Source organism: Mus caroli, chromosome 16 (genome assembly GCF_900094665.2).
Source record: "Mus caroli chromosome 16, CAROLI_EIJ_v1.1, whole genome shotgun sequence".
Lineage (NCBI taxonomy): Eukaryota > Metazoa > Chordata > Mammalia > Rodentia > Muridae > Mus > Mus caroli.
This window is the reverse complement of record NC_034585.1, coordinates 46,143,698-46,152,899: the sequence shown is the minus strand read 5'-3', so window position 1 is coordinate 46,152,899 and position 9,202 is coordinate 46,143,698.

Here is a 9,202-nt window from a genome sequence, read left to right as displayed (position 1 = left end):
TTTTTTTTTTTTTTAACTTTTATAAATGTTGACAGAGCTCTCAGTGAAGAGCTTATTTGGAACACTAAGTAGAGACTTTGGATTAAACTTTTAACCAGTGCTAAAATAATCTAGGCCTGAGGGACTTTTACCTGTGAGATGAATACAAGTGTGTGGGATGGAGTGCTGAGTGCTATAATTTGAGTATGGAGTGTCCCCCAAAGCATCTGATGACAAGGCTGTGCCACAATCTTGCTTGCCAACCTGTGTTACCTTTAGGAAATTTTGGAAACCTTGGAATGTAGAATCTAGAGGAAGAAAGTTAGGGCTGGAGGGGTTAAGCCCTTGAAGAACATATTAAGAGAACCGTACACTTCTCAACCTATTTAAATCTGGGACCCTTTAATACAATTACTCATGTTGTGGTTGATCCACCCCCAACCATAAAATTATTCTTGTTACTACTTCATAACTGTAATTTTGCTACTGTTATGAATTGTAATGTAAATAGTTTTGGAGATAGATAGAGGTTTGCCAAGGGAGGTCTCAACCCAAAGGTTGATAACCACTGTATAAAGAGCCCAGTGCCTAGGTTTCCTCTCTCCTAACTGATTGGACAGCATGAGGCAAACATAGCTTCCCTGTAACTTCCTTCTGCTTGGAAGGGAGAGATCAGATCTTGGGTCTAGACTCCATCTTAGGGAACCTGACCTAAAATTGAACTATAGTTAACTAAAAAGCCTGAGCCTAGCACCATTTTCAAGGTTATACCCCAACAAGCCATCATCTTGCACTAGATTCCAGGTTCCAAGCCTACCCCTGGCACTCCACTTCCTAACCACCACCAATCAGGAGGGAAACAGGAGTTTTAAGTTTATGGTTTGGCTCCTAGCACCAGCTAATTATGTTAAAGGGCAATAAAATTCCATAATAGCCCCCCATCAGATGTGTGCCTGGCTAGAAATCCCCCTTGCTTGCTTCCCATTTCCTATAAAACACTGTCTTGCTGAGAGCTCAGAGCTCCCCCTTCTTCTCTGTTTCATTAGAGAAGGCAGTGTGGCCCAAGCTTGAGTTTCCAATAAAGAGTCGGCTCCTTAGTGGTCTTTAGGGGTTCGCAAAATGGGTACAAAAAAGTACTGTGGTCCAGTGAAATAGTATCATGTAACTACGCATTAAAGCCTTGCAATCATTAGACAATTACACACCCCACTCTCCTCCTGTGTGCTTTGATTACCTTAGGTAATTTATAATAGGAAAAGCTTGCTAGTATTATACTAGTTAAGTGGTTTTTACAAGTGGTTCAATCAGTTTATTAAAATAGTTGACTTAGGCATCTGCAACAGTGATTTCAGCCTCCACTCCTGGCTCAATACTGATTGGAAGAAACTTAACCATCACAGGACTGTGCAAGGCAACGATTGGCCGGTGGACTTTCAGGAGGAAACAAGCCTTGTCTTTTAATCTCCACCACATGGTGTTTTTCTTGGAGTGATTCTTGGTGTCTTGTAGGCATGCAAGCTGCCTTTTCCCCCTTTCCATTTCTTTTTCCTTTTGCTTCTGGTCAAGTCAGCACACAGCTCAGAGATTGCACATTCTGTCTACTGAGGATCATTCCAATTATGTGTATCACCACTTCCCAGTGCACAGGCATCTTGCCAGTGCTTGGAAGCCATGCCTCAAACTGTTTTGTTGTTCTGCTGGAGCGAGCAAGCAGCAGTGAGTCATCTTAGGTAGACATTCTGCTTCTTCTAATGTAACAAAGCATCTATGTTTCACGTTAGAATAGGAATTTGTTTGCTTTTTAATCCTTAAAAGACTCCAGCTTCTTTCCTGAAACTCTGGTCTTCTGTTTTTCATTCCAGACCTACCATTATAAGGTATTGAGGCTCTTTTTTTTTTTTCAATTCATCTTCTCACTTAGCTCTCCTATCATTTGAGGATGATGGACAGCATGAGTGATGTTATCCCCATTTGACAGCTGAGTAAACTGATGCCTCAGTAAGGTGAAATAGTCTCTGATTTATCTATAAGAGGTACTGTGACCATGAAGGACTATACAGTGTCTATAAACCCCAGGCTCTGGGATAAATGCTGATTATGGAACTGTTTTCATCTGGCCTGAGTTCAAAGCCATGAACTCCACAGTCTCTTAGTCCTAGGGGAGAAGCAACTTTGTCTTGTTTTCACCTTTTGGTTGCCAGTTCATTTCTGTAAGGAAGGATTGTGGACAAAAAAAAGCTAATTAAAAATTATATGAATTGCAGTACTTTAAGTAATTGTTTGTAGGACCAATCCTACTAAATGAATCATTCATTTATCTCTAATACTTGGCCCCATTTTTCTAATCTACCCAGCATGGCTATCACAAGGTTGTCTTAGTTACTTAACTACCCATGATATGTCCCTGCATAGCCACTTCTAACCTCAGGGATTGTTCTGTTATTGTATTTGATTTGATGGATTATAATTAACTACACGGAAATACAATTGCACCAAAGAAATCCAGTGACTGCAAACTGGGAACCGATCCAAGACTGGTTGGTTTGTGATGGAGACACAGTGTCCTACATAACTGGCTTGAATTATAATTGGTCACATTAAAGTCCAATGTTGTCTAACTCTGAGTACCAGAACAGCATTCCGTTTTTATGGTGCACTGCTGAATAATTTTGGAATTAAGACACACAGTAACCTGATGCTAACTCACACTGTAAATCTGACTTCCAAATTCCCAATTAGCTGAAGTTGGGCATGCAGCCTGGATGTTTAAAAGGAGAGAAGAGTAACATTTGTTTAGAGATTTTAATTTAGGATCTGTTCTTCCCCTTCAGGTTAAGTCACTGTGAGCCTTTAGCCTTCCCTGAAAGTACCAAGAAATTGTGAGTTACAGAATCCTTTTCTGAGCTTCTTTTCTTAATTTTTTGCTGAGAGATCCTACTGACCTGGGGGCCTCATTCCATTGGTCAAATTCTATTAAGAAAGTCTGAGAGGCCCAGTCACAAATTCTCATTCTCCAGCCTTTCCTACATCGTTTCCTGACAGTGTTCAAACCTCGCACATCACATAGATAATACTCCCCCCACTTCTATGTATGCACTGAAAACTAAGAGGTTAAAGAGGGAGATGTTATGAGTGCTATCCTGGAGTTCTATTGAAATAGTAGCTCCTGAAAGACAGCACCTGTAGTGAAAGAGAGCTGTGCTGCTGTGGAGCCATCCCAATTTTCCTTGAAGTACTCTGTTCCTACATGGAATACCTTGAGCTCCTCATTGTAGCAGTCAGTACCCAATTAATGTTTCTCAATTGGTCCCCGTGGCTGCAGTGGCACGTTTTTGTTACCCACCCCAATGTCTTATATTTTCGAATGAGAGACACATATATAGTCTATAGATTTTGATATGCCTAAAACAGCTCAATGTTTGGGCACTTCCTAACCTCCACGAGGCTAATCCACCCCCTCTGATATTCCTGTGTTATTATTTATTCAAATCTATATTTTATCCTTGTTGCCCTAGACCCCGACATGTAGCCCTCCTGGGCCATGATCCCTGGCTCCTACATGGCAGCTATGCTCTCTGTTCTGCACCTTTCAGGTGTGGCATCTCTCCTTTTTTCCAGGCATAGTGGCTTTCCCTTCTTTCTCCTTCCTCAATTCCTTGAGCTTTCTCCCTGCCCAACCATTGCCCACTGGCAACTTTATTTACCAGTCGAAACCAACTGGGGGCAGAGTTCTCTCAGTATCTTACATGTGGACATAGGATTCACATGGAGCTTAGGAAGTGGCCTGGCCATTGAGCTGTTTTAGACATATCAAAATAGCTCTTGTGTAAAACACTGGGGTGGGTAGCAGGAGTGCACTGCTGCCACCACTGGAATCAATTGAGTAACATTGTTTGGGTACAGCTACACCTCATCTGCTCACAGTAGGAGATTCGTGGAAGCTGTTCGCATCCTAAGCAGTGAACGTAGACACAGAACTGATGGTTTCTGCTATCTTTATTGCCAATTTGTGAGAGCAAAATAAATTGACCGTCAAAGGCTATCACAAATCTTACCACTAAATGCCATGGCTGGTAGCAAGTGCATGGTTGCCTCAGTTCTGTGGAAGACATCATCTTTTCCAAGCTCTGACAGGTCCACTCTTCTCAAAAGGATCCCCTAGAGTGGGCAGAACTAACGTTGAACTGAAAGGATTTAAAAAAAAAAGGCGCAAATATGGCCTTCAAACCCATGACTATTCAGATACAAGCATAGGATTTGTAAGCACTTTAATATTACTAATATTAGTAGACATTGAAATAGATGAAAATGGCATATGGTAAAGAGAGCTCTGAACATTTCACCAAGGAGTTTAAAGATAAATGGTGGAAAATGCCATGCCCATCTGGACATGGGCATGTAGAGAATAACATTGTTGAAAAGTGGTGGATTCCACTGGGATATCTGAATCCATCAACACAGGAGAGGCTACAGTTGGGAAGACAATTGTGTGCATACATTTGTGAGATGATTGTATTGTTCTCCTGCTTCCTGTGTAAAACGTCCTTGTGGCTTGCACTCAAGATGAGGAAATATCTTTTTCTTTAACTCATTAAAGACCTATAAAATAATTTATTGTGTGTATGAGTATTCTCCTGTATGTGTACCATGTGTGAATAGTGCCAGCAAGGGCCAGGAGCAGGTGTCGGAGTCCCTGAAATTGGAGTTGCACTCAGTATTAAGTTGCTATGTAAGTGCTTAAAATTAAACTCAGGTCCTCTACAAAAATAGCAAGTGTTCTTAATTACTGCAACATCTCTCCAGCCCAAGGACTATTTTCATACTGTTAATTCCAAAGATGGAATGATAAAGATAACTGATCCAAATCATTATGGCCAAATTAATTAAAACTAATTAAAGCAAGCCTTTTTTATTCGTGTACACAAGCTGCCTCCCCCTACAGTGGGTTTGAGAAATCAGCCTTTGATGTGAGGATAACAAGGATTTTATAGCTCAAGGGGAGAGGGTTTCCAAATGGGGGATTTGGTAGGCAAAATGGGCGGGGTTATAGAAACAGAATATAAGTATATACATTAGCCCTAATAACCTCTTGAAAGAAAGACATGGTTGCAAGGTGGACATAACAATGTAGTTATAACCACAGACAGTCTTAACAAATTAGTCATAGGTGGTCATAGAACCTTTTGAAACAAAGGTAGGGTTTCAAGATGGTTATAATCAAAGACACAAGTGCCATTTCTGGAATATCCAACACAGAACCATTTGTAATAAAGGATACAAGTGAGGGCATAGACCAATCCTTGAGAAACAGAGGTGTAATCATAACAGGAATGAACCCAGTTTTCTGTTACTATAAAAATGGCTTTAAAGCTTCAAAGATGGAAGCAGGCTGGTTCTTCAGTACATGTGTGCTATTTCTCCAATCCGGGACTACCTAAATGTGTGTGCACAAAATCTCAAAGAAGTATACTAAAGAAATAGATATATGTCAAGAGAGTGGGAACATGAATGAGAGGGAAGAAAAATGTCTCATTAAATTCCATCCCATGTCTCTGTTTGTGCTGTGTTTCTTTGCTATCAATGCTCAGAGGTTGAAGTAGCTATAAGATCCGTGGATATAAAGGAGAGCACATGAAGACAGACATTGCACAGCTGGGTAAATATCCTTCCAAGTTTAGAGCACTTGGCATATTTGAAAGTATACATGCAATAGATTACATGTGAGCAGGCACTAGTCAGTTGGAAACTGCAGATTCCAGAAGTAGGGAGAACCTGGCATCTACTAAACTAACAGCTAGATGAGGTCCAAAAAATAATTTCTCTCAAATGAAGATCTGTATCTTCCTTCCTTCCTTCCTTAGCTTCCTCCATCATTCAGCAATCCCTTATGTCCTACTGCTCTCCAAATTTGTTTAGTTTCAAATTGCATATGTAGTGTCAGAACTTTACAGAATACAATTCTTGCCAGTGATGCATAGCAATGCCTGCAATAGAAAGTAAAGAGCCCAACTCTCAGGAAGGAAATAAACAAAGGAAGCCAAATAACAAAGACATGTATTGCACTCAAGATAAGGAATCAGAGGTGAAGGCACAATGGAAAGTGGTTCTTTTGGATGGAAGAGCTAATCTATGTTTTGAGAGGAAATGATGTTAGGAGCTTGTCTTTTGTTGTAGTTGGCCATTGAGAACCTTTTCTGCTAGTGCCTATATTTATGGGGCAACAGCACAAGAGCTGTCTGAATGCTTCCGTGCATGCCTGGAGCACCCCTCAAACATACAGGAGCTTGATTTGAAAAGGAGACTGAATGATTGCGTTCTGGAAATCATGGTCATGCTTCTGAGTGGAGTCACCACATAACCTATCATCTCAAGAAGGATACATTTCAGTTATGCTGGGACAACTGTAAGAACAAATGGTGTTTCTGATTATTAAAATCAGGACAGCTGTCATGATCTGAAATAAAGAGAAATGTGAGCACACCACTCATTAGATAAGTTTTGATTTCTGGGAATGACCACATATGTATGTATGTAAGTATATATGCATGTATGTATGTATGTATACATGTGTATTTGAGAATGAAAGTGCCCACATACTTTTGAAGGCCTAAGAGAACATTTCAGTGTCATTATCTGGGACCAACCACCTAACTTGATGTGTGTGTGTGTGTGTGTGTGTGTGTGTGTGTGTGTGTGTGACAGAATGTCTCTTTGCCCCAGGGGTCATCAGGTAGGCTAGCTGGCTGTCCAGTGAACTCCAAGGATCCAGGTTTCTCTGCGGCCATGGCATTGTGTTTACAAGCATGTGCCACTGTACCTCATTTTCTTTTTGTTCTGCTTTTAAACATGGAGTGTGGGAATTAACCTGAGGTCCTAATGCTTACACAATTCTTAGTTACTTTTCAGTTACTGTGATAAGACACCATGACCAAAGAAACATATAAAAGAAAGTATTAAATTTGGGCTTATATTTTCTGAAGGTCCATGATGGCAAAGTAAAGGCAGGAAGGAACAGCAGGCAGAAGGCAGCTACAGGAACAGCTGAGAGCTTTTGTCTTGATCTGTGGATAGGAGGGAGGGAGGTAGAGAGGGAGAGAGAGAGGGGAGGGGAGGGGAGGGGAGGGGAGGGGAGGGGAGGGAGGAGACTGGGAATGGAATCTAACAAGGCCACACTTTCTAATCCTTCCCAGACTGTTTCACCACCTGGAGATCAAGTATTCAAATATGTGACTCTATGGGGGTCATGCTTATTCAAATCACATTACAAGCAAACACTTTACTAACCTATCTCCTTAGCCCTAGACCGACCATAAGACAATAAGATAGCACTTTCTAATAACTACAAAGCCTAGACTCCTTGTACCAGTGTTTCACAAGGTAGACAAGATCATGATTATGAGAAGATGTACTCAGAGAGACATTAGATATTCTTGCTTTCACATATCATTTAGCACAAAGATCAGCCAAACAGATCATCCTTTTCTAGAGTTTGGGCTTTCAGTGCACATAAACCCCAACTCTGGTTTTCAATGACATGCTTCAATTTCCAGTGTACTTTAGTTACCTACTCAAGAAGAGGATGTGAGAAGGCCAGTCCTCCTATGAATAATGTAGTTAAAACAAGAGTTTTCCACATCCCCATGAAGAAGATCGTGTTGATCAAAACCCAGCTAATCTTGTTAGGAAATAATTCTTGGGACAAATTGCTCTCGACCACTTACCTTTAGGACTAGACTCTGCAGTTATTTTGGGAATAAAATATCTAGAGCCAGCAAGATGGTTTAGCCACTAAAGTTACCCACAGACAAATCTAGTGACTGAGTTTGATTACCAGATCCAAATATTAGAGAGATATATTCTTTCAACTTGCTCTCTGACCTCCACATGTGTACCCCCCACATAAATAAATAAATGTAATAGTAAAACAATTACCTACCTTGAAAACTATTTTTATGTAAGTTGTGGTACCTCTCTCTCTCTCTCTCTCTCTCTCGTGTGTGTGTGTGTGTGTGTGTGCTATTTTGTAAATTTCCAAAGAGGTACTCAAATAATGATAGTATTACTCATGGGCTGAAGAGCACAGACTCTTAGGACCTTAATCCCAAAAGCCTGTGAGCTTCCCAATTCCCAACCTTTCTTCCTAATAATGAAATGTGCCTTGTCTTCTTATCACAAAGGAAGAAGCTCCCAGGTGCAAGATAATGCCAGGATGCTTCCAGGGACAAACTGGCTATGGATATGATTATTACATGGGAAATTCCTCTTAAAACCATTAGAAACATATTTCTCTTTAGAATATTGTATTTCCAAAATTAACATCTGCAGACTCACATCAAATATCTGCTCTTCTCTATCAGTGAACACCTGGAATTTCCAAAATTAGCACTGTCCCCATTTTTCAATCCCTTTGCTATCAAACTAAAACTTATCTTAGTTAGGGTAACTATTTTTGTGATGAAATGCCGTGACTAAAAGCAACTTGGGGATGAAAGAGTTTATTTCATTAAAGTTTCCATAAAACAGTTTATCCAGAAAAGCAGAGAGGGCAGGAATTCAAACAGGGCAGGAACCTGGAGGCAGAAATCAATGTAAAAGACATGGAGAGGCACTGCTTAATAGCTTGTTCCATGGTTTGCTCATTTTGTTTTCCTATAGAACCCAGGACCATTACCCAAGCAATGGCACTACCCATGGTGGACTGAGCCCTCCCTCATCAATCACTTAGTAAGAAAATGCCCTCCAGTTAGCTCTAATGGAGGCATTTTCTCACTTGAGGTTCCTTTCCATCAGATAATACTAGCTTGTGTCAAGTTCACATAAAACTAGCAGGAGAAAAAAAATGCTCATCCAGTCTCTCATTCTACATATATTGACTGGCTGTCTAGAAACATACACAGGAGCCATGGTATGCACAATAGGCAGAATAAACTCTGTCTTTTCAGAGTACTGGATTGGGCTGGAGGTAGGAATTTGGCAGTACTGAATTATGGTTACATTTCTAGGTAAATTTACAGAGGTATGTCTTTACCTCTAGGGATTGGTGAAACAAGTCACATGGGCAGTCCAAATGAAGGACTATATTAGTTTTATCATTGATGCAACAAAATATCAGACAAAGGTGGCTTAGCTAACACTTGGAGGGTACAGTTCATTAAGGAGGTTAAGCCATGGTGGCAGGGATGTGAGTCAGCTTGTTGCTTTTCATCTATAGTCGGGGGGGTGG